A 26,973-nucleotide genomic window follows, 5' to 3' on the forward strand; every position below is an offset into this window, starting at 1 on the left:
TCTCATTTTGCAAATGAGGAAACTGAGGCTCAGCATAGTTACACAATACCAGGAAATCTATGCAGCAGGACAGCAGTGGGGGGTGTTTAGATGCTGGGGGTCTGTCTGGTTCCAAAGACCTTAGTGTTCCCCTCTCACCCACTGCCTGAATGAGCCCAAGGGGAACAAGGACAAGCCAATCAAAATACACTGGGGTTCACAAAAGCTCTTTTCAAACCCTTTAAAAGAACTGCGAAAATAGAACCCTCTGGAAGATGTGTAAGATGCCGCTTGGCAAGAATTCTAATGAGCCTAGACTGCTGCACAAGTCTGGACTGTATCTATTGCAGGTCAGGAACGAGGGATTTATTCCATCTATGAATCAGAATAACTATTGTTATTATTTAGCATTGATTAATTGTTCCTCCTCCCTGCTAGGCCTCTTGCAAGGTTCTCAGAAAATCATTAAGCTCCAGGGTTGCCTGGGCCTTGATGTTCTGGGTAAAGAGCTGCACTGTGAACCCTTATAGGATGAGCCAGGCCGTGGAGTGGCCAGGGCGGGGACAGCACGAGTGAAGTGACCCAGCCGTACGGGATGCTCCATGACCCTCGCTCCTCCCTGGCCCCTACAGAGCTCCCAGGGGTCACCATGGCGACTCAGGCTAAGGGGGAGAATCACAGCCCTCTCTCCTCATGGAGCCGGCTCAAATGTGTTCCACACTGAGGACTTTGGAAGCTGCATCTACGAGCATAACTAATAAGGAAGGGGCCGCTCTACCTGGGTAATTACAGCAGCCGACGCCGCAGCCGCCTTTGCACGGGCCTGATTAAATGCGATGTTGTAAAGGCAGCAGGCAGTGAATTTTCATCCTGACATCCAATAACACTTCCTGACCCTTTGGATATTGTCCTCCCCCGAGGTCAAAAATATGAATAAATTATGGTTCTGACAACCTTGACAGTGAGTAGAGGTGGGCTGAAAAGCTCTCTGGGAGGAAAAAAATCTGACATTACATTTGTGATCACAGAGAATAAAGGAAAATCCATATCCTAATTTTGCTAAATTTAGGCTTGCCGGGAAGACCAGAGAATAACCTCTAACGTGATGTTTATTCAGGAGGCCTGGGACTCTTGGCGCTCAAAGCCAGGATCCTTCCTCCGTCGTTCAACGTGTGGTGCGAGTTCCTAGCTCCCACGGACAATTTTTATTGATTAGAAATGATCAGCCCAAGGACAGCACCATGCAGAGGGGCTGAAATGTTAGCGTGGTGCTTCCAGTCAGGTCACACATAGGCCCAGAGCAGGGGGCATCTGTCATGTGTGCGGAGCCTCATTTACAGACGACGGGGCCCAGGCAATCAGCCAAGATGGGCTGAGCTGGGAATTTATAACAGTTGGGCAAAGAAAGGTTGTCTCTTGTTTTAGGCTCAATCGGGGGGTGGGGGTGAAGAGCGGAAGACAAGGCCCGGAAAAAGAGCAGTGAATTACTCAGGTGGCCTTGGGGAGACCATCTCTGGGATGAAGGGTCGAGGTCAATGGACGGAGACCATTCATCCATCCCTCTAAGCAGGAGCCTTGGAACTGGCACACGGGACATAAAAGCTACCAGATTTGTCATTTAAGCAGCAGGGAACACATCAGGCAAGAACCCTACATCACTCAAAAGGTTGGACTGATGGCAGGAGAAGGACGAGCAAACCCCCTATCCTTGGACATCACGACCTGGATTTGACTATGGCATCGGCAGCACCAACCTGCTCCCGCCTCTCCGGGCCCCTAGATGCAGACCCTAACTCGGTCCCCATTGCTTGTAACCTGTTAGCGTCTCCTTCTCACCAAACAATGAGCAGCCTTCATCCTGTGACACAAGAGACTTCCCCGTGTTTCCTGTCACTGCCATCTTCCCTGTCCCCAGAAATAGCTCCCCTAGATGCCTGCAAGCAGCAGAGGGCAGTGGTTAAGCAGCCAGGCTGTGCCTCCCACCTCCTGGGTCCTAAACCTGCCTCTCCTTCCTCCCGGGGTAGTGGGCGCTGTGGTGGCCACGCAGATGCAGGGGGCAGTGCCTGGCCGGTCCTATCGAAGGTGAGAGAAAAGCATCAATACAAATGATCCTGTTTTACTTAAAAATTTGAAAAGTGCTTGTTCATCCTGCATGCTTGTGTTCATTGTAATAATTTTGCATAAAAAAGTACTGATCTTGATTGCTGAGGTTTGGCTTGCTCTTAAGTTCTGCACCCAAGGGGAGCGCCTTGCTGCCCCTTCCCTAGCCCTGGCAGCATGTGTTGGTGCCCACAGCTCAGTTGAGCACCCCTCCAGGAATAAGTCCTGACTAGAGGGAGCTGACTCACCCCAGTTTTTGCCAGTGACTGATCAATGAGGAAATTCAAAGGCCCAGGCCCCAGACTCAATTGGGACAACCCCAAAAGGCCATCCCAACACTGTGGGATCTACTGCATTGTCTCCAGGGCTGCCACAGCAAAGTACCACAAGCTTGTGGTTTCAAACAAAAGGTTATTGTCTCACAGTTCTAGAAGCTATTGGACCAATAAATCCCCAATTCCTACCACATCTTCTCCCTCTTCTTTCTTTCACTGTTCAGTTGTTCATTTGTTTCCTGGGGAGTGGTGGGGAGAAGGTGGTAGATTAAGAGTTAAGTGGGAGCAGAATCATCTGGGGGCCATTGGGGCACCCCAACTCCTGATTACCTCTCTTCCCTGTGGGTCCTGATCCCGATGCCACAGAAAGGTACTCTCCACACCCTATTCCTAGGACTCTGCACAGGACCTGATTCCCCTGCCACTGGGGACAGTCCCTGGGACAATGTCTGCAGCCTGAATCCCCCCATGAGAATAGGCTGCCATTAGTGTCAGTGTTGTCATAGCCCACGTGACTTCCAAGAGAAGTGGACTGGGCAGGAAGAGGAGACGGTGACTATAATGCCCAGAAGCACCAGGCCTGACACAGGCTGCATTTTCTGCACACTCCATGCATTTGTATGTGTGTGTGTGTGTGTGTGTGTGTGCCTGAAATGCAGCTTTAAAGTGGCCAGCACTTCCCCACCTGATCTGGGGTTGATGACTGCCAGGCTGGGGGTCCCTCAGCTGCTGTCTGGGAGCCGCATCAGTGCAAAATCCAAGCAAATATCCAGCCCAACGATCACTCGTGGAGCCCATCATTATCACTGCAGTTCAGTAAACATCACTTACTGAATGGTGCCCTTACTTAGTGCCAAGAACTTCATATACATTAATAGGTGTCATCCTCAGAGCTACCGTCCAAGGCAGGTGCTATTATTTTCCCCATTTCACAGATGAGGACACTGAACAAGGTTAAATAACTAGCCAGAGTTCAAACATAAGTGGTAGAGTCTAGTTTAATTTATTTTTTTTAAGTTTTTTTTTTTAAATATTTATTTATTTATACAAGCACTGGGTACAGTCAGAAGCTCCGGAGGGTGAGAGAATTCACCAGAGCCAGAGCAGGGAGCAGAGCAGGCAGAAGGACCGAATCACACCGCTGAGGGGAGCAGCGGGCGGCAGGAGAGGTCTGTGCGGCATGCGGGACCCTCCTCCGGTGGCCGGGGAGCAGCTGGGGATCGAACCGGCGCTGCAGAGGCTGCGGGCAGCTTCGCAAACCAGAGCTCAACCGCTGCACCACCGGGGAGGCCCGGTAGAGTCTAGTTTTAAACTATTTTCTCTGACATTTAGATCAATGCTTTGTCCAGTGTTTTCTAGTGATTTTTGCCAGAGCCCCATCCTTTGGGGGGAGGGACAGGAGTGTGGGGACAGGCAGCCCCTCACAACTCCAGCTTCCCAATCCACCTGGTGGACATGGAGAGATGCAGGGGCTGCACCCCGAGCAGGAGCTGTTCTCTGGGTTGGTGCTGCCTGGAGCCAGCCTACTTGATCCCTGCCCAGTCCACTTGTCACACACTCCAGCTTCCCTTCCCTTCTTGCAGGCTTCAAATAGGAAGAAATCCATCCCTAGGGAATTCTGTTGCTTTTGAATTCCAAGCACATTGGTTCTATAGGAAAGGAACCAGAATGGAAGTAAGCAGCATGGATGCTTGCAGGGTGAAGCCTGGGCTCTCTGGTGTTGTCCCAAGTGTCAGTCGTGTGGACTGGACTGTCCAGCAGGAACCTCCCTACCCATCTGGTTGGCACCAACCAGCAGGCCTGCCTTTCCCTACCAGGAGTTTGCTTTCTTACACAGCATTCACCCAGCTAGGTATACTTCCTTTTGGGGATAAACTGAGTATTTTAGAGGATGTTTCTGTGGAAGATGAAAGCTGGGTGAAGAATAGCCAAAAGGTTGAAACAAACGCAAATGCCCCCTTATAGATGAATGGATAACAAAATGTGGTCTATCCATATAGTGGAATATTATCCAGCCTTAGAAAAGGACATTCTGATATAGGTTATGACATGGATGAACTTCAAGAACATTGTTAAGTGCAATAAACTACTAAAAAGATATAGATACTGAGGGATTCTATATACAGGAGCCTCCCAGAGTAGTTAAAATCAGACAGAATGAGTTACCAGAGATGAAGGCGAGACAAGGGGAGCTGTTGTCTAATGGAATAGACTTTCACTTCCAGATGAACTCTGGAGATGAATAGTAGTGATGGCTGTACAATATTGTGAATTAACTTAATGCCACTTAAAAAATGGTTAAAATAATACATTTTTGTTATGTATATTATACCATAATTTTAAAAAAATGTGGCTCAAGAGAAAAGTCTACTTGGCAGTGACCCAGTCCCCAACCCAGCCAGGCCAAGCCTTGGGAAACAGACCAGCCCTCTGCATCTTGCCTTTACCCCATAAACCCCAACCCCCACCACGTTCTATTCCCAATGATGTGACTTCTACACACCTCAGGACCTCGGCAAACTAGCTACATCATCTTCTGGGTTAACACAGATGGAATTATGGTGCCCTGGCTGGGGTGAGGAAGTCACTTCCCTTCCCGCAGGCTGGCACCCCAACCCACCATAGATGGACAACCCCAAAAGTTTGCAAATTTTGCATGGGGATGTATGTAGGGTCTGGAATGGGGTGACTAGGAGGCCCCACCAGAGTCACTGACTTAACAGACTGGCATTACCAGCCTACAGCGGGACAGCTGCCACTGACCCCAAGCTGCAGAAGGGCTCATCACAGCTGATTCCCTGGCCACCACCACCACTGCACTCAGGCCCTGCTTGAAGCTTCCTCATCAACACTCAGGCAGAGAGTGGCAGTGTTGAGAGGAAGGGGGAGGCTGGACAGTCTGGTGCCAGGGATCTTGGAAACAAGCAGGTAAGAGCCTTTAGGAGGAGGTAGGGAGGGCCCAGAAGGTGGCACTGTGCTTAACTGAGCCTCTAAGTCCCTTTAACCTGTGCCACTGTCCCATCAGTCTTCATTTACAAACTCAAATTCAAAAGCAAAATGAGAAGGACTTCAAGACTCGGCAACCACAGATCACAAATCCCAAACACCAGGTCTTTCTGTGTGAGGCAGGGTCCCATGTGACTGTAGGGCCACATGCCTGGAAGCCAATCCTGGAACCAGCATGGTGCCCACCATTCAAGTCAAGGCCACTCAAGTTTACGTCTTGTGGACTTTGGAGAGCGAGGGCTTGGGAGGCCTGCCAGGTCTCAGTTCAAACTCCGGTGCTCCCCCACCTGGTCCTCTGGTGCCTCCCTGGTCCAGTGATACTCTCCCCTGTCCTGCAATGCTCCCCCGTCCTTTGGGGAGATCAAATGGAGATCAAGTGCACAGCACAATGACTGGCGTCCTCAAGGGCTCAGTAAGTGCCTGCCGTCCCTGGGAAAGTGGTGGGTTACCAATAACAATGCTTCAGAAGCTGAATTCAAACCTGTAAGGTACTCCTGTGAATGCAGTAGGAATTCAGGCAAAGGAGACAGGAGGAATCTAAATAGACAAAGGAAAGAAAGACTGCCTGGAGGGCAGTTCACTTGGGGCTGCAGCAGAGGGTGAGAATGTCAGGTTTCCACTTAGTGAACAAGGAAGCCACAAAGCTGGGCTTATCTCCAGTCTAAGTGACGCTGTACTTTGGCCTTTAAAAGGGAAAAAAGGAGCCATCCCAGTTGGGAAGGGAGGGTGATGGATAGTCAGTCAGGGGTGTGGGACAATGACAAGAAAACAAGTCATTTGGGGGAAAATAAGCCTGTTGTACTTAGTTTAAATATCCATTTGAATGCAGTCACAGTGCTTTGGATAGTTTCGGGGATGAATTTTGCATTTTGTCACCGATGCAATTAGGGTTAGGATTTCACCACCACCCTCAGCCTACCAAGAGAGGTGTGTGGAAGCGGGCCCTGTTTGCAATGACCAGAGGAGACTGCCTCGCATTGGTGGGGCTCTCCTGCAAAGCACACCTGAGCCTTCAGTCCCGAGACTATCAGTTCCAGCCCCGGGCTGCAGGTACCAGCAGCGGGACCCAGGCACCTGCCCCCTGTGACTCGGCAGCACTGTCATACATCACCATGGTGGCCCCTGTCTCCTCTGACAGCAAATATGATTTTAGCTGTCAGGCTGCTGACAGAAAACAAACCATAATTTACAGCCAAATTCAGTCTGCAGAAGCGCACACCTGGCCCCTGGAGGCTGAGCTGCGGAAACACCCACAGGCAGGCGACAGGGCTGAGAGTGGGTGAAGTTCCCCCTCCCATGGCCAGTCAGCACTTGCTGCTGGAGGAAGGGGCACGGGGTGCAGTCACTAGGTCTTATGATAATTTCTGAAACACACTTTGAGGATTTTATGACCAATAATACATTCTGCCATAATTATACTATTAGCAATAAATTACCTACTGAAGGAAGGCTTTTTTTTTTTTTTTTTTTTTTTTTTTTGCTGATTCCAAGGGGGAAATGATACTTTATTTCTTTGACTGCCTGATTTATGGACTGAGCTTTTTTCAAAATTTATTTATTTTTATACAAGACCTAGGGTACGGGCCAGAGGCACGGGAGGGTGAGAGGATTCACCAGAGACAGAGTGGGGAACAGAACAGGCAGATGACTGAAACACACTGCTGAGGGGAGCAGCGGGTGTGCTCGCCCCAGGAGAGGTCTGCTGCGCCATGTGGGAATCTCCCTGGTTGACAGGGAATTGAACCCACGCTGCAGAGGCTGTGGACAACTCCATAGCGCAGCGCTCAACCCACTGTACCACCTCAACCTGCTGCGCCACCAGGGAGGCCCTGGACTGAGTTTTTTTTACATGCCATCGGGGAATGTTCCCATCCCCAGAAGGACACAAAAGTCCCAAATATTCATACTGGCTGCTTGGGGTTGGAAGGGTTAGAAAGGAATAGGGAGAAAAGGATTGAAACTCAGAAATGTCAAGACCTGTTTCAAGCTTGGCATTGACTCTCAGAACTGAAAGATACTTGTCTGTACAGGCGTACTTGCGTGTGTCCTAAAGGACTCACTCAGAAACAAGTAGAATGAGCCAAATAGGGGTGATACAGTGGGGAATTGAAACTGCTTGTGAAAATGGAAAATGCTGCTTGGTGGAGGCTTTCAAAAGATGCTCATCGGCTCTGCCGGGACCCTGGGCATGGATGCCCAGAGCAGGGAGGCCTGGCTTCTCACCTGGTTTGTTCTAAACTCCTTGTGTGGGCATCATTCAATTCAGAGTAGCGATGAAGCACAGAAAGCAGCTGGACCAGTCAGGCCTGCTAGTTGCATCACTTACTAGCAAATGACCAAATCACCTAACCTTGCTAAGTTCCACCTCTCCCCTCTGTCTTACTTAATTCTGCAGCCCTCTGCAGTAGGTATACTTTTCATCCCCATTTAACAAACTACGTGAAGATGCAAAGCACAGTGGCCAGTATATAGTAGCTGCTCAAGAAAAGGTATTATGTATGTGACATTGGCTCATTCAACAAGCCATGATTGAGCACCTATTATGTGCAAGCACATAGAAATATACAAGGGAGTAAAGGCCTGGGTCCTGCTTTCAAGGATGTCAATAGAGAAGCAGGTGACACAAGGGGAGAGGGGAGAGAACCATGACAACGACTTCGGGACAAGGCTCGCTGGAGCTGGGAGGAAGGGCAAGGAAAACTTTTAATCGGGGTAGTTGTGTGAATCACCTAATAGATGTATTTATTCATCTCCCCGGGTGCAAGAGGGAATAATGATCCTCTCTTCTTACCATTTAGAGTTGGCATAAGGCCCCAAATAAGTTACAGATCTAATAGTGCTGGAAAATTGAACACACCAAAAATCAACAGAGGAGGAGGAGGGTGATAATGGCAGTGCCACTGGTCAGAGTGAAAAGGACACCTGGAAACTGTGCTTTGGTGGTTTACAGTTGTTTTGCCTCAGTGTGAGGTGGGGGGGCGAGGGGGGGAACTCGCTCAGGACTCCTGACAAAATGACCCAGTTTTGAAATTGAGGTGTGACCTGGCCCCTTTCTCAGTCCAGCTCCTGTTGGCCAATATCCAACGAATCGTGTCTCTTTGGTGTAACAGGAAGGTTATTCACTTCCTGGACCTGTCTTTTGGGGCAGTCAATAAGCATAAAGGGGGTGGGGGGCTGAAAGTTCTCTTGGAGTTTTCTAATTCCATTTGACAGCCAGATAAGCGATCAAGGCAGCTGCCATTCGAGACAGCCAGTCAAGGAGATCAGGAATATCCTTGCAGACACAACAAGAAGGCAAAAGAAGGGGGTGGGGTGGAGAAGAGATGAAGCAAGGAGGCAAAAGACTGTCTTCCTCTCTTCTGAAACTCACACCTCATCAGGCAACCTGCTGTCCACTAAGCTCAGCCCCAAGCGCCGCATGGACACGGCATCAGCTCCCCCATTCCTGTCCCTGCCGGCAGCAAGAACTACGAGAGCACTGGGAGCCTTAAGGATCCTCCCTAGCCCGCGAGCTCAGGTTGCTGGCTGTGTGAGCAGCACCTGTGGGAGAGTTAAACATGCAGATTCCTAGGTCCCACCCCAGTGATCAGAGAGACTGCAGAGGGGCCAGTGTCCCATTTTTAACAAGCACTAAGCGATGCTGGTCAGGCAAGTATGGAGAAAGACACAGCCAGCAGGAGCCTGTGAAATATAGATGAGAAAATTAAGGCTTCAGATGGGGAGGTGACAGGCCCCAGGCCATGGAGCTGGCCAATATAAAACCTATGAGAACTTCATTATTCCCAAAGTTTGTTATTCCCAAAGTTCTTTGTTATTCCGTGACGACGATATCAACTCCAGTTGTCGATTTAGTGATTGAGAGGGCTGCCTAGTGCCCCAGCCCTACTGCCTCTCTTCTCTGCCCAAAATCTTCTTTACAAAGACGGAACAAGTCAGAAAGAGACCAGAACTTAGGACAAGAATTATTTGATGTTAAGAGCACTCTGAATGCTGAAAACAGTTGTGTTCATTTATTTTTTCTGACTATCTCTGTCTATTCCGTGAAGGGTCTGAGACCACAACCTGTATTGTTCATGTAGTTGGAATGAGCAAAGGGCTACTATAAGACAAATGGCTAAATGAGTCTTAAAATTCAAATGGAAACTGGAATTTTAGCCCAAATTATCAGGCTGTGTAATCAATACTTGTGATTCTCTCAACCTCTGTGCACGACTGAGTAGAGCTACCAGCTTTCCCTCACAAAAGACCATTTCACACACATCTGTTTAGGGTTGAAAAACTAATCATTTACGATTATCAGAGGAATCCAAGGTGGGGATGGCTTCCCTCCTTGTGAGCTTGAACTTGGGAAGACTTTCCACATAATGGTTGACATATAAAAGACATTTATAATAATTACTTAGGCACTAATGACAGTTTGGACAATAAGAAGCCTGGTTCCAAAGTTCTCTGACCAGCACTGTTTGCTGTGACTAAGAGCCAGGTAGACGGCAGGCATCGACTTTGCCTAACCTTTGCACTTGTAATAAAAATGCTATAAAGTAATTGGTTAAAATAGAGACATGTCTGATAAAGAATATTTGCTTTTTAAAGTAACTGGCTAAAATTGGAGCATATCTGATAAATGAGTTTATGGGGGGGAAGGGGGCGGAAGGCCAGGCCTTGCTAATTAGTTGAGATTCTGTTTCCTACATAAATTCCTTCTTTACCTCTTTGAAGAAAAATGAAGCAAAGGAAGGGCGGAAATGCCCTAGGGTGCATCTGCGTGTGTGCGCCCCTCCAGGAAGACAGCCATTCACCTGCTGCATAGAATACCCTGCTCACAACCCTGGAGACACAGCATTCTGGGGCATATTTAGCCACAAAGCTGCGATTCCCATCAGCACACCAATCTGCTTTAACCTTCTTTGGCAGAAAGAAGACACTGAGATACGGGAAGAATGTATTTTCCAGCCTCCTAATTCACTGCCATCCACACCACAGTTGAAAATCCATGGATGTCTTGATCAATCTTATTTCCCTTGCGAATCTGTTTCATATTAAGTTCTTTCTTAAAAGTTTCAATTTTTAATTAAAATTTTATTTCTTAACAATTAAATACAGGAAGGATGACGTTCGGTGTAATTATGAGCAGACCAGAATACATTACACAATCGCAGTAAGACTGACAAGGACAAGGGTATCATCAATAAGCATGCATTGACAGTGTGCATTGTGTCCCCCCAAGAGCAGTTAATGAGCCCGGAAGGTGGCTCTGGGTTTTGAGCAAGATGTAGGCCCATGTCCAGGACTTGTGCTCCCTGAGCTGCTCTTGGCTTGGTGGTCATTACCCACTTTAGTGGAGGTGGAGGTCACTATCTTCTGTTGGGATAGACAATCTCTCCCCTAGAGGATCCCAACCTTTGGCTAACTCAGGGGGAGCTGCTGAGCGTGAAACCATCTTTGGGTACTTGCTTTATGGCAAGAGCCCTGCTATCCACCCCTGTGTACACTAAAGTAACTTTCAGCAGAAACACTCCCATTTTCAGGCACTAGAACATTCAGTAGGCAGGTGACAAAACAGAACACCCCATACTCACACTCAGACTCCCGGAGTTCTCTGAGCATCACTGATGCTAGGCTGGCCTGAAAGGAAGTCTCAGCGGACTCTAACAGACTCCCCGGTGGGAAGATTGCAACCTACTGTCTCCACTGTGAGATTTTGAAATACGTGGTCCAACCACCTTCTCATGCATCTCCAGGCCCTGAAAGAGGTCAGGTAACTTTTATGACCAAGGAGGAGCACTAGGGCGGTGCAGAGACCCAGTGCAGTGGTCATGATCAATGAAATACAGTTGTCTGTTTCTGCCTGTGTGAACACACTAAAACACACTGACCCTGTCCATCAATATGATTAGTCATGTTGGATAACAGCCCGGGGCATGTATGGTACAGTTCCTTGTTCCAGGCGCTAGTTTGAGTCCTTCACCTGTGTTATAGCCTATGATCCTCAGAAGGCCCTGAAAGGTCGATTCTATCATCCCACTTTACAGATGTAGAAACCAAGGCACAGAGAAAAAAAGTAGCTCACCTACAGAGAGTAGCTGATGGAGAAATCAGCCTCCAGCAGGTGGACTCCAGAGTTTAGGATGAAATGAGGGGCTTAATAAAGGAAAATTGATTCGATTGACTGAGAGACTATTGTGCAATGGTTTAGTCACTCTCGCACTGTCATTAAGTCCATAAAAGACAAACGTTTGGCCAGCTCTCTGATAAGGCTGGAATGTCCAGTTACAAAAGCATGAGGCCAAAACCTCTTCTGGGGCAAATGAGCGGAAAGAGCTTCTGGACCACGCACAGCTCCGTCTGTTGGGTCTTTACCGGTGTCCCTGGAGCCGGATGGCATGTGGCTCCTGTGCAGAGACAAGTTCCTGGACAGCCGCTGTCTGGGGAGAGACCATCTGTTCTCTGCATATGTCCTCAGAGGGCTGCGGGGAGCTTTCCTCCCCCACTCCTGGGCACATCTGAAGCCAGGAAATTGGGGAGTCAGAAAAAGTCCAAATCCCTCCTCACGATTTTCCCTACAAGGGCACAGGGTGAAAATGCAGAAAAGGCACCCCCTCCACAGTCTTGCTTTCCTAATGTTCTTAACAACGGACAGGAGAATTCAACTCTTGGGGTACAAGGGGGGAATTTCCTTACCCTACTGGGTCTTCTTGGGTTGGTTGAGCAAACAAACATCAGACAGATAGTAGGAGGAAAAGAACCAATTTAATTACATGCCCATGGAGCATCTCTGTGGCTGCCAGTGCGAGAGTGACCAGGAGGCCTGAGGACTTGATGCTTGGGTTGGTGAGTGGGATGGGGCCCGGGTTATCAGGGAGAGGGGAGGGGGGCTCCAAAATCACTCGCTCTGTAACCCGCTAGGTAGGTTTCTGTCATAGACAGGTTATTTCTGGAGCTGACCCAACATCTGGGTAAGCTTCATTATTTAAGGTAATGGTACGTGTAATGGCAGGAAGGGATGGAGCAGGATCTGATTCAAGCAGATGGGTGAAGGAGGGAGTCCTGGAGTCCTCGGTGGCTTTTCAGACTTTTATTGAGATTTACCAGGCACACAGCAGGCAGGGGTGCTGGGGGGCCTAGAGGCTGGCAGGACTGCCAGCACCCAACAAGTCTTCACTCTGTCCAGGCTCTCCGGCCTTCTCTCGTGGCCTCTGCTGCTCTACTGTTCTGTTCTCTCATTCTCTTTACTTCTGCTGGCTTCCCCGTGATGCCACCATTATAAGCCCAGTCTCAGCCCAGGTGAATCCCATGTACATACGCGCACACCCTACTCCAGGTGCCCGCCATCAGGCATGCATTCAGGACCGCAGGGATCCATCATCAACCCTAATGGTGGGAGGGCAGAAAAGCCTGATGTTTTTTCACTTACCCTGCAGTACAATTCTCTTGAAGCCTGCCCTCCACATGCCAAGGTGACATGTGTTGGGAAAAGAGCCTGATGTCTGGGCTCTTCCTCTGAGCATTTTGGGGAGGCCTCACCTTCACAGGATGATGGTATTTGGCTTATGCCCACAGGGGACAGGAAAACCATGCCTCACAACCCCCAGGAGATGTCCTTCTGAAATGCCTCTTCTTGCCACAGCAGGCTGCAGGTCAACTCCTGATTTTTCGGGCACTGTAGATGAATCACTGCTACTCTGCTCAGTTCCAAGTTAACCACACTCTCCTCCCGTCTGCAGATCTGATGGCGGTGGCTGCCGGTGGCTGCTGCCCCAGGCTCATGTCCCTTTGGTTCAGCCTCCAAACCCTCTCTTCTAATTCCCATGCTTTGTGAAAAGCTCTGGGGCAAGCTCAGCAACAGCAGCTTGCTCGTGCTGCCAACTTCTTGAATTTTCCTCCATTTGAACTATAATCAGCCGAGCTAAACTCAGTCAGTATTTTAATAAAATGTCAATTTCCTGAACTGTAAATGTGCACAAATGGTTAAAGGAAAAGGTACATTAAATATCAGTTGTTCAATCAAAAGATTAATTCCATAGGAGTTCCCTAAGAAAATGTTACTTCCAAAGTTGATGGAGCAAAAATGACCAGATCATAGGTCCTGGGTGATGCACCCAATTCAGAGAGCTTTCACTAGAGATTTCTAAGTCTCTGAATCCCAGAAAATGCTCTGTTATTTTTCTCAGTAGCTTGTTTTCCCCCATTATGCCAGTTCCCTGACTTCCTGTTTCCTGAGCACACAGTTAATAGCTGCAGATAAAGGCACAAAGGCTTACAAGTGACCTCTACATGCTTCTAACTCAACTTGAGAAAAGCAAAGCAGTGAGTCAGTCAGGCCCAGGATTTGCCCTGTACCAAGAATTACCAATTGGGTTGATAGTATTTACTAAATCAAATTGCCCTCACACTGAATTGAGCAGCTGCAGCATCAACCAGGGCATGGAGAGTGTATTAGGAGTAGTTCTTACCAACAAGAGGTTGAGGCTCACATAAATTTTCAGGTCTTGCAATGGAACAGTGGTGGCTGTAAAACGCTTCACTCCACCACTTGACATCATGTCCCTCTGTGACTTCTGGGAGTTTGTGGCCTTTCTACAGCTCAGCTGTTCCACTGACCTATTTCAGTTTTCGAGTCCTATGGCAGCAAGGGAAGAAGGGAGGTGTTTGAGCCTGGTGACTCCAAGTCCTCTTTTAGGAAGCAGTTATAATCAAAATGCAATTTCACTCTTGTTAATCTGTTCACAGCAACGGGAATCAGCCCACTGGGGAGCAAGTAGCAAGCCACAGGAAGGAACCACCATCCTGCTTTGCTGGGCCCTTGAGCTTTGGGCCAGCCTCTCTGGGATTCTCCAGGTTCTAAATGAGCCACAGGAGGGCTCCCCGAGGTGCTCTGGAATGCAGAAGCAGGTGGAGAATCACAAGGAAGGCTCAACTCAAGGCACAGACACAAACAATTTAGGTTCAAAGGGCTTCCCCGCCCAGGCGGTTGCTCAGACGGCAGTAATTGAGGACGGGGGAGAAGAAAGTGACAGGTGCAGTGGACACCAGTCCAACAAGAGCCCAGACAGCAGGTGAGCCTTGTTCACCCTTGGTTTAGCAAAAGGCAAGGTGCTACTGTGATCCCACCGTGTAAAGTGAGCTGGTCCCAACCCTAGACATGGGGCATCCCGACTCCCCTCCTCTGATCCATGGGAGACCCCACAGTGCCCTACAGGCCAATTTGGAAGAATAATTGCCCCTCCCCTGTGCTTAACATCCTTAGCACTGAAGGGCACTGCCATGCCTGGGCATTCAGATGGGCCTGGGAGAGTCACACCCAAGCCTTTAACACCTGTAACCCAGCGGCCCGGGCACCTCCCTCGCGGCGATCACGCTCCTCTAACCTGAGCCACTGAGAGGCCAAGAAGTTAACCTTCAATCTTCGAGAGGCGGTAGGAGCGGCTGTTGGCTTCCTAGGAGGAATCTATGTCTATATCCCTCGACTCCAAAGTTGATCCAGAACCCCGAGCAAACAGGACTGTGAAGCTACTCTACCTTTCACTGCTCACATTGTTAGAGAGCAGACTGGGGGACACCCCAGAACCCCCAAACTTGCACACTCTAAAGGGACTCTTCCATTTGCCACATAAAGACACATCATACTCCTAGTGTGAAAGGTCTTTAATAGAATGAGTCTGCATCCAGCGGGAAGAGGAAGGCTGTAGTTTCCCAATCAAACACCCAAAGTTACCCATCCTCTCGTGGGTAAGCTCCCCGTCACACAGCGTTGAGTGGGGCCACCGAGGGCTGGAAGCTTGCCACACGGTGCAGGCACCTTCTGGCAGGGAGGCATAGGGAAGGGCAGAAGGGCCGGGCAAGCCTGGGATGAAAGGAGCAACACTGAAGTACAAATCAAGACTAAGTCTGCCACTGGCAGCCTCCCCACGTGTCTCACCCATGTCTCTTCCAAGTGTCCATCGATGGCTCAACTCTACGTGATTCCTGCAGGCCCCCCAAGTCCCTGGTGCACCTCCAAAGCCGAGAAGCGATGGCTTCTTGTGTCTCTCTCTCTCCAAGCGTCTCCCTTCCAGGGCTCTTGGGTGTCTCCCACTCCCCCTGGCTGCTCAGCTCCACCCTTGTTAGGTCCCATAGGAGACATGGAACCTTCCTTTATGACGGCAAGGCCTCTGTAATGACACGGCCCCTCTTTGTCTCCAGCTGACAGGCCTTGAAGAGCCAGAACCAGAGTTCAGCAAGTAGGAACCCCACCGCCCCCAATTTCCACTCCTCCCCCGCCACCACCTGCACGTCCCTTCCAACAAGGCCAGGGCGCAACGGGCCAATGAGGCGCTTGGATAATTGACTCAGGAAAGTTCATTCTGCTGAAATAAACTCGCCCTCTGGAATCCAAACCTTTAACAGCCTTTTGTGAAATTCCTCCTAGGAAGCCAATAACTGCGCCTACTGAGGAATCACCTTTGCCGGGAGGCTTCCAGAGGGCAGGTATTCTCCCCTGCATGAGGCAAGGGACCACTCTCTGGAGCCTCCCTGGGCCGCCACAGCTTTACAGCTCCCGAGGGGAAGCCCCTGGAGTTTCACGGCTGGAAGCTGGGCCTGGGGACCTGGGCGTGTTGCCTTGTAAGGGCTTGAATGGAAATTGCCTCTAAAGAAGGAAGCCACCAGAAGGGAGGATTTCTAAAGCCCTTTGCAGTTTAGCATCCCCCACGCCGAGATGCTGCTGAAAGAAATGGCCATTTAAGGCACCCGAGGATTTAGGACTTGGGAATTCAGATGCTTGAATTCAGATGCTTCTCCGTAAGAACTGGATTTAAAACCAAGACCTAGGCTTCGAAAACTGGCGATGGGCAGGAAGAATCAAGGTGAACTGACAGACAGCAACATCTTTTAGTGTAATTGGAAGCAATTATCATGTAACTTCTGATTCATCAGGGACCCGGCCCACCAGCACTAAGACTTTGAAAAGGAATGTGAGGCTGGCTTTGCTGTTTAACATGAAATTGGAGAGAGAAATTGGTGTCATGGTCTAAGTCCTTCCACTACAAATTAGCAGGTACCCTTCGCTCAAAATATCCAAGGCTTTTGTTGTGGAGCCAAAATTGATCAAAGGTTACTGCAATCTAAAAACAAAAGAAAGAGAGGGAGAGAGAATTCTCCAGTTGCCTGGTTGCTAAGCAACCATAGTCTGTTCTGGTAACTGGGTCCGGGGGTCTTTGCTTTCATTTGCTGCTGACTTTCACTCCATATATAATATATACCAGCATGTTTATTCTCCTGTAAATGCCCAGCAAATAAAAAGCGAGAAAGCCCTTTCACTGAAATTATTCATGTGCTAAAAGCTTTTATCCACATCGCTGGTGTGATTGACAATATCATACCAGCAAGCTTCCCGAATTAGTTCTTGTTCTGCTATTGTACTCCTGGGCTTTCTTTCTTTAATAAAAGAAAAAGAGCTACAGTTTTATTTAAGCTTTCTATAGTCAGGCATTACAGCTCCTCAGCACTGATGATTAAGATGTCATGTCTATTCCAGGCACGTCTTCCTTCTAGTTGCTGTCAACTTTCTAGAGAAACTACCTTTCACACGATATTCCCCCTTAAAAACTTTGGCTAGCCTTCAGAACTAATCTTCGGGAGAGAAGCTGGAGGAGTTATTTGGGAGCCTTTGAGGAACACGATACCCTCAACGCTGTTTCTCCGAGTGTATTCCAAGGATCACTTAGATCCAAATCGAAAGCCAGAGGCCTGGGCATCTGCATTAGAAGTGCCAAGTCCCTGATCCCCAGCCAGGTAGCTCTGATGCACGCTGTGGTTGGAGAACTGCCCGAAAGGACAGGGGATGTTTCTATTTGCATCAGTGAATCAATCCTAGGAAAACCTGCATTTTAAAATCAGATGTGAGGTCTGCATTTGGAAAAAGGTTTCAGAGGCCCTCAGAAATACCCGATTTCTATAACGAAAGGCACCGGCAAGCCTGGTCCCCACCCCCCTCCAGGAAGGGATGGGAGCCACTGGACTGAGCTTTCATGGTCAAGAAGGCCACGTGGATTGGGTCGACCACCGTCCACATGCACACAGAGGGGAGCAGCTTACTGGTGAATTGTGCTGCTGGAAACCCCCACCTGCTCAGGGAGAAAAGGGGGCGAGGGATGGGAAATCCAGAACATGACAGAGACTTTTTACCCATTTGCACCAAGCGAGTCCCTATTCCAAAGCATGAGTAAATACTCTTGATTCCTCATCTCAACAGTCATCCCTACATTGAACGTTTTTTATCAAATGCCTACTATGTGTCAGGTCTGGCTAGGTCTTGGAAATGGCAACGAACAAAGAGACAAGGTCCCTGGAGGAGGGAGCTTGCACCTGCTCAGGACGCCCTTCCTGAGCCCTGCCTTCTGTCCATGTCTCCAGCCCCATTTCCTCCTCCATCTGCCGGTCCACAGGCGACTGGGCTTCTGCTTCAGGATTCATGTGGCGCTACATTACACTGTCAGTCTGGAAAAAGCTCGTGCACCTGCGTGTACATTCAAGCATTTCCCACCTGCTCCGCCTTTCACACATGACGCACCCTTCAAGGCCAGCTCAAGTATCTCCTCTTCCGGAAGTCGCCCCTCTGCTGTCCCACAACACTAGCGTCCTCACATCTCCCACCCTCCTACCCTGTGTTGTCTGTTTCTTGGAGTGGACTGCAACCTCCTGAAAGCGATCCTGTGTCTCTTGCATCCTCAATGCTCCTCAGATCCCAGCTCAGAGTAACGTGCATAACTGGGGTTCACTAAATATTAGTTAAATGAGACAGCAAAGGCCACACAGAGAAGCATGCTAGTGTTCTCTGGCCCCTCCTCGCCATGGCTGCTGGCTGGTGTTGAGTCAGGCCCGTATGCAATAGGCACACAAATATGCCTCTGAGCATTTCTGGTGAAGTAAGTGTCACCATCATCAGTTCCCCCCCAAGTGAACTTGCTGCCCCACAACTTGGTGGCTTAATGTGGAGTGGGGTTTCTCCTGTTGTCCCAGAATTCCAGTTAAGATCCAAAGCCGAAGACAACACTCTTAGGTAGGAAAACCCACAGCAGTTGGGGTCCTTTTTCGCCAGGTTGCTTGAAAACCCTGCCTATTGTCCCCAACACGATGAACAGGCGCTGCACTGCTAGATGAGATCAACATTTGGACAAGGACATCCTTTTTAAGCTACTCATCAGCTAAGGAAGATGCAGATTTTTCCCCTACATCCTGGTGCGAGAGAGGCAGCTGCATGAAACTTCCTTATGAAAGGTGGGGTGACTGCAACAGGAGAGAAGGCCACCCACAATGCAAGTGTGACAGCAGGTCTCATGAAAATAAGGCACCGTGTCCCCCCAAGATTATCCACATGGTCTCCCCTCTCCTGTACTTCCTTGGAAACTGGCATTGGAACTTGATTTGACTCTGGAGTCTCAACTGGTAATGATACTCTTCATAGCCAACACTTACATAGCACCTTGTACTTTCCAAGGGTTTCCACATATAGTTGCTCATTTAAGTCTTAGCAGGAAATGTAACTTACCCTCAATTAGCCAGTTCGAGGCAGAAACAACTGGCTGTTCTAATTTTTGTATCACTGCATTCTCCTTCTGTTGGGACATGAAACGGGTCTCCTTGTCCACACAGCGCACAGGGAGGTGTGAGCCGAGCAGGGGTGTAGGTGTGTTTGGGTGGTACAGAGCCATCGTGTCCCATCATTACTTCTTCATCCAAATCTGGAGAATTTTTATAAAAAGTGGTATTTCCATAGGAAGGGTAAGCAGCCTATACAATTACAACAATTTATATCTAAGAAGCTTCTACCTTGTTCCAGGCATTGGACTAAGTCCATGACATCGGTTATCTCTCACCATTTTTTCAACCCTGAGAAGTAGCTTGTCCTTCATAACGGAGGGACCCCAGGCCCAGAGAGGTTGAGTAACAGGTGTGAGCACACCCAGCCAGGAGGTGGTAGGACTGCCACTTGGACCGAGATGGCTCTATTTCTAGGTCAACAATCCTTCAACACTGGATGGCTGATGTCAGGGGATATGCTTGTCATTATCTAAAACTAGGCAGAGCTCTCGTTTGGGTTACATTGTTACCTGGGAGTCCACTGTTCAAATAAAACCTCTTTACCTTGTGGTAAGAGCTCAAGTTGAGGAGGCCTTTGGGAATGGAATGTTGGACAGATGCTTTGTGATGGAGGAAAGAAGGCTGATGGAAGTTGAGAGATTTGGCCGGATAATAAGACTCCACGATGGAGATCAGGATCCCTGGGGTTCATGAGAGAATATTTGAAAACAGACTAAAATAGATGCAACAAACATCCACAGGTTCTGGTCACAGCATCAAATTCAAATTGCCTGCCACCGGTCCCAGCATCAAATTCAAATTTGGGTGACTAAGAGGCCCTAAGAATCACTAACTCAGAAGTAAAAAGAATCCTCTTGCCGAGTGTGTCTCTCTGAGCATTGTCCCTGAGAAGCCACAGATGCTTTTGCAAGCTCCAAGTGGTTTAAATAGTCACTGCATTCATACATAGCTCTCTTCCAGCGTCATCTTTTATGTGGCATTAATTATTTTTCCTTTTCTTTCATTGAAAAAGCTTTCAACCAGAGAGAATCCTAATTAATTTGAGGCAAGAATAATTTTTCCTACATCTTGCTGCTTCCAGTCTGTGATTAAAAGGAGCAATTTCAAAGTGGGTATCTTCAAACCTCGCATGTAATATTGAGTGGTTCTGCTAAATAGCTTTTAGATGCGCTTGTTCATGTGTTATTTTGATGAGAGCCGGTGATGGTGTTAATTTCTGATAGAATACTACAGAATGCTGGGTTTTCTTTCTGGCTAATAGATATCTCTGTAGAGAGAGGGATTCTAACACCCCATTTACTCAAATTTAGTGACTCTACCAAGCTATTGCTCACAGTCTCTCCTTTCATATATATATCTATCTTTCCAGAATTAAGGATGGAGCCCAGCTTTGCCCTAACATCACAGGTTGCATTATCTTGATTAAAAGTACCAACGTATGAAAGATGGAAACTAGACTTTTAACGACAAACACAATGTCGCATATGTGGATGTTGATTTATAATGCTGTGCACCTGAACCCTGTTTCAAGTTATAAACCAGTGTTACTTCAATAAAAACAAATAAATTTTAAAATAAATAAAAGTACCAACTCAATTGTGCTAGCTTGAATAGACAGAAAAGGAGTTCACTTAATTTTCTAAAGAATCCTCTCTGATTTGTGGCCTTCGTGGGGTGCTGACACCACAAGTGGAAAGCTGCCCAGCCCCAGGTGGGCGTGCAGGAACTGGCTGTGAGTCCAACCTGCGAGCACTGGCTGTTAGGGGGCTATGAAAGCCAAGGGTATAAATGAAATTGCCTCGGATGGGGGCATAATGTGAGAAAGGAACGAGGACCTGGGGCATTTCTTAGTCAACATCATTTAGTGGTTAAGCAGAGAATGAACCCCCAAAGGGCCAGCAGAGATGACTAAGAGGGAAAGAAAGAATACCACATATTCTGCATAGGGGAAGGTGTGATCCAATGCAGCTCAACTCTGTTGCGTTAAGTGGAGGAAAGATGTCTGTTTGACTTGGCTATTTGGAGACCCAAGTGAGAGACATTTCTGTGGCATGATAGGGGTGAAGTCCTGGAGTGAAGGGTGAAGCGTGCCAGGTAAAGAACCGCAGACAGCAAATATGAGCAAGGTTTTCAAGAAGTTTGTTTACAGAAGTGGGGTAAGAACATGCGTGACAGGTGAAGGGGACACAGGATTTGAGGAGGCTTCTCCCCCATTTTTGCAATGATCCCATCATAGAAATGAATCCCGAGCACATTCTCTTCAAATATGTACACTCCTCTCCCACCACAACCCTCCCACACACACAGGCCATGTAGAGCAGCAGCACCTGGCCTTTCTACCAGGAAAATTCTCCAGACAAAAAGGTAAAATCCAAGGCTATTCCTTTGACATCCACCTATATCCTCTGACATCCCCCCAGCAATTATAGCTGCACCACCAGCCGCATATTGATGCTCAAACCCTCTTTCCTTGGATGTACAGGGGTCTCCTCCATATGGAATGAGGACCCGAACCCCCTGATGCACGCATCCCCAGTGTTCATGTGGCCTTTGGCCTGTGAAATTTCAGCGATTTAAATGGCTAAACCTAAACTATTTTTATCTCTTATAAAATGACCCCCAAATATTCCAGTGTGTTTTTTTTAGTAGTAGTTTACACCCTTCTATTTTAGGCCAAACAGGTCTGGGGGAATTGAGACTTGCCATTAACAGTAGCAAAACTGGATCTATACCCCCATGTGTCCCCAACTCAGGCTAGGCTCATCCCACAAAACAGATGAACTGGGTCTTTCTCCCCCTTCATATTTGTTGATGCTGGGTTCATTCTCACTCCAGAAAGAATTCAAACTTGCAAAGTTTGGTGCCTAATTGTCCCACACTCCGCCACTCCCACCACTGTACAGATGAGGGAAACTGAGCCCAGGGAAAGCAATTGACTTAGCCAAGTGCACCTAGCTAGATCTAAAACCAGTTGCTCCCACCCTCCCAGTATGTGTAACGCTCAGGTCTGGGTGCATCCTGGTGACTCTGCAGAAGGAGTAAAGGCCTCATATCTTAAAAACCTGACCATCTCCCTTCAGACCCTCCCCACCAAGGACTTGAACTTGTACAACTTATTCTGTCTAGGAAGTGCCTTCGCTTTCCTGAGCTGTAAATATTGAATCCTGCAATGTGTTTCCTCAGGGCTGAGGTGCAAATAATGAAGTCTAATACCTGTGCTAAGTTTGACCTTAGAGGAAAGAGTTTTAACTTCTGGACACATCAAAGGGAGGAGCTTTTTTCTTGCCACAAACTTCATGAGCCAACAGGGCCTTCCAAGAGAGAAATTCTCACAAGTGGAAACTGTTGAGACATGAGTGGAGCCTTCTGATCACCATGGAAACCCCTCACAGCGGGGAGGGATGCCTCACCTGCTTGCCCCATTTTCTCAAAGATGAGATGGTCCTTGAATCCACCAGCTATTATTAAACACTCAGCATCCTTGGTCCCAACTTGGTCCCCTTCAGTACAGTCCCTGAGATGCACTTCTTTGCCATTTTGGAATATTTCAGTGGATTAATATCTCCTCTCCTAACCTCAACCTCTCAATGGCATCCAGCCCTGTTCCCACCATAATCACAGTGACCTCCATCACAACTTCTTGGACTCAGCCTTGATTTCTGAAGCCTCCTCAGGTCTACCTCCTGGTCTTTCCCAGCTCTTTGCTCTCCACAGGCACTCCCATTTCTAAGACCCTTGCCTAAAGCTTTCAGAAAGTGAAGGGAGCAGGTGTCAAAAAAAGTAAAGTAATATGTGCCCTTGAGGCCACGCGTGGCCCCCTCCACTTTCTGTTGCCTATTCTCCATCTAACTTTCCAATCTGATTGTCCCATCACAAAAACTGAAATTGTATTCTTTAAGGCCAGATTTCAAGTGCTTTTTCTAACCACCTTCCTCTCATTTCTCTATGGCATTTAACAACACACACACACACACACACACACACACAGACTTCTTTAAAATTCTCTTCCTGATTTCTGTGGTTTTCTCTGCAATCTTTCTACCACCTCTTTCATCAACAACATGGTGACTTTCAGCCCTTTCTTCTTAGATGTTCTCAACCCCAACTTATCTAAAACCAAACCTGCTTTCCTGTGTCATGAATGTCATTACCATTTTCCAGCCTGCCAGACTAGGTGCTAAAGAGTCATCTTTGATGCTTCTCTATTCTCATCCTACATATTCAATGAGTCCCCAAGTCCCATTGATTTTTCCTTCAAAATAACTCCCAGATTATGCCACCCTCTTCATTATCACTGTTTTACCTTTTCTAACCAACCTTGCTCATCACTGATGGACTAGCCTTCTTGAAACCCTCACTGAACCTCACTCACAGTGGCTCTCACATGTTTCCCATATGAAACTCATGTACTTGTCCTAAATTCAAAATCCCTAGCCATGCCAGACCTCTCCTGCTCAGTCACCTTTGTTCCCATTACTCTACTGCATGAATTCTTTGCTGCAGTCAAACTCTGCTTGTTACATTTCTACCTTCATGCAAATGAACATGTCTTGCTTGCTCTCACTGCCAGCAAGTTGGTGGCACCACCAACATCCTCCACTCCACTTCATTTTGCCTCATCTCATTCATCCTGCAGGCCCTGTTCAAGCCCTGCTTTCTCCCTCCCCATCTGGTGACACCTGGTCACCCTAAACTCTATTTTTCTTGCTCTCCTTGCTGATACTTCTTATATTAGTACATAGTGCTAATCATTTTATGATGGGTGTAACTATTCAACTCAACATATGTTAAAGATTTATCCAAGACACTAAGATAGAAAAGCCAAAAGGTGGGGAGGGAACACAAAGATTGTTTTCAATGGTCTGTACTACTGGCAGAGCTGGGGGTAGGGAAGGAGGAGGTTCTCAGTCACCCCATAATCTCCCTCAGTGAACACCCTCCATTATTTGAGATGTTTGATAGATTTTCCTCTCAATTTTAAGTAAAATCTATGGAGCCATGGAAGTGCTGGTTTCTGTTTTCCAACCAATGGAAATTATAGAACTTCTTATGTCGTTACAGGCCAAAAAGAAAAACCTGTTATCACGTAGAGTACATTTACCAACCACCAGTGCAACAAAGTCAGATAACAATAACAAAATGATAACTACAACAAGTATCTATATATGTGTTAAAATTAAATAAAATGGAGGCCAATGTAGAAAATGCTCCAAGCAGACAAAAACCATTTAAGCCATGTAAACAAAACTATGTCTAACTTGTTTCATTAATTTAAGCAAAACAGGTTATTTCTTATAAGTGCCTCTGATAATCATGACTTAAGTCATCTTTCAGAAAATTATATAAGATAATCACTTTTAAATACTTCCCTGACACTCCAAAATCCCCATTACAATAACCATAATGATAAGGGTTAAACAACGTCCCCATTTTCACACTATAAGTCACCTTGTAACACCATGCTCCCGAGTTTCATACCCAGCTCCCATTTTTGGATTGAATTGTGAGGCATAGAAAAGTAAAATTGTAAAAGGTCTCTCTGTAATCACCTGTACTTGATAGAAAAAAATGAAAGTTCCTCCGATTGAAGAATTGACCTTGGCTGAATTCTCACCAGTTTTGGACACAAGGAGATGAGTGTGATGGCCCATCCTGGCGGGAACAAAGTCATGGCTTGTCGTGAGGATAGACTAAATTCTGAGCTTCATTGGAGAGCCTCAGGACATGGGATGTGATGTGGAGCAAACTGAAGTAGTTTTTAAAATGGAAATTATAGAACTTGTATTTCTCAGTGAGAGCTTTACTTCACCTCAAGGAACTAGACACCTCTCAGTTGTTTAAACCAGTTCGGAAGTCCCCATGGGAAATGTCTACAGTCAGGTGAAAGGCTCCCCACCTCACAGAAAAGGTGTGAACATACCCATGCTTGGAGATTTCATATCTGAAATAATACAACAGGGAGAAATGCAAAGTAGGACAACACAGAAAATCAGAGACAGAAGATTCCATCTCAGTCCAGTAGACCCTAAAAATCACAAAACTACCACCAACCATGCTATCAACTGCCACCATTTGCTGTGCACTTAGGAGCCAGGCATTGTCTTAAGTACCTTACATGCATTATTTCATTTATTCCTCATAGCAAACACAAGCTATCATTCTAGTTCATTTGGAAAAAACAGCTAAGAATAGAAACAATACCTACCATTTATGAGTTCTTACTATGCGCTAGGCACAAAGTGTTATATGACCACTATTTCATTAGGTGAGTGTCCACTAGTAAATGGGTGTGGTCTTCCCAATTCATCTCTCAAGGCTCAGTTCAGGCATCACCTCTTCCAGTAAGCCCTCCTGATGCTTCCAGTCTGAGTTAGGTGACCCCACTCTATATTCCTTCCATCACCACCCAGTGCTTCCTTCTGTCACAACTTTCATCACACTCACACACATACACCAGACGATGAGCTCCAAGAGAAAAAATTATAAATATTAGGAGACATATCATTTGTGAAAAATAAAAGGAGTTTCCAAAAATATTTTGTTCAAATGCAATGTCCTTAAGACACTACTAATAGAGAGAAAAAGCAACCAACAGAATGGGAGAAAATATTTGACAACTCCCATACCTGATAAGGCATTAGTATCCAGAGTATAGCAAGATCTCCTAAAATCCAACAAGAAAAAAATCCAATTCAAAAATAAGCAAGGAACATCTTCTCCAAAGAAGATCTACACATGGCCAAGAAGCACATAAAAGGATTCTTGGCATCACATTTAAGAAAGTCCAAATCAGCGAAATAAGCCAGAAAGAAGAAAAATACCGGATGGTCTCACTCAGAGCAGGAATTTAGAAAACCTATAGACTAACTATAATAAAGAAAAAAAATCAAAATCAAGCAGCAACTATAAACCAGAGACACACTACCGGGGGTGGGGGGTGTGGGGAGAGGAAGGATTAGGGTCAAAATAAGGGGGGTGCAATTGTATGGGGAATATAACCAAAATGAAAATGCATACATTGTGCAAAAATGAAAAATGATGTAAGAATTATATAAAATAAAATATTTTTTTTAAAAAGTGCAAATCCAAACGATAAGGAGAGCCCATTTCACATCCAGAAGGATGGCTACTATGGTGAAAGACAGCAAATGAAAAATGTGGGCAAGGGTGTGGGGAAAAAATGGAAGCTTTGATCACTGTTGGTGGGAATGCAGAACAGCACAGTTGCTGGGGAAAATAGTAAGGATATTCCTCAAAAATTAAACATAGAGTTAGCACGTGATCTAACAATACTACTTCCAGGCATATATTCAAAAGAACTGAAACCAGCACCCCAAAATACTGTCTGTTCACTCCTTTGCATAGCACCACATTATTTACAGAATCTAAGACTGGAAACCCATCCAAGTGTCTGTCGCTGGGTATGTGGATAAACAAAATGTATGGTATGCATCCCAAAGAATGTTACCCAGCACTGATAAGGAAGGGAGTTCTGGCATATGCTACAAGTGGATAAACCTTAGGGACATTATGCCCAATGAAATAAGCCAGTCACAAAGAGACAATCACTCGATGATTGCACTTCTATGAGGTACTTGAGGTAGTCAGACTCAGACAGAAAGACGAATGTGGCCGTCAAGGAGAGGGGCGTGGGGAGTTGGTGTTTAATAAGCAGAAGCATTTCAGTTTTGTACAATGAAAAGAGTCTACAGATGGAGTAGTGACGTTTGCATAAAAATTCAATGTATTTAATACTAAACTGTACACTTGAAACTTGTTGTGGTGGGAAATTTTGGTATGTTTCTTTTACCACAATAAAATTGTGGGTGAAAGTCCTTAGAAGAAAGCACAAAGCCTCCCTATTTGAACCTCATTGGCGATACATTCAATCAGGTCTCTTAACAGCTACAACCGGGCATGGCTTCCAGATCCCAGTGAAGCCCCAGTGCCAACCTGACCCATGAGACCTGTTTAGACTGAGCCTTTAGCCGAAATGGCTTGTCTTCATGCTCGAAGGCTGGTGCATGTTCAA

Source organism: Talpa europaea (genome assembly GCF_964194135.1).
Source record: "Talpa europaea genome assembly, chromosome: 13".
Lineage (NCBI taxonomy): Eukaryota > Metazoa > Chordata > Mammalia > Eulipotyphla > Talpidae > Talpa > Talpa europaea.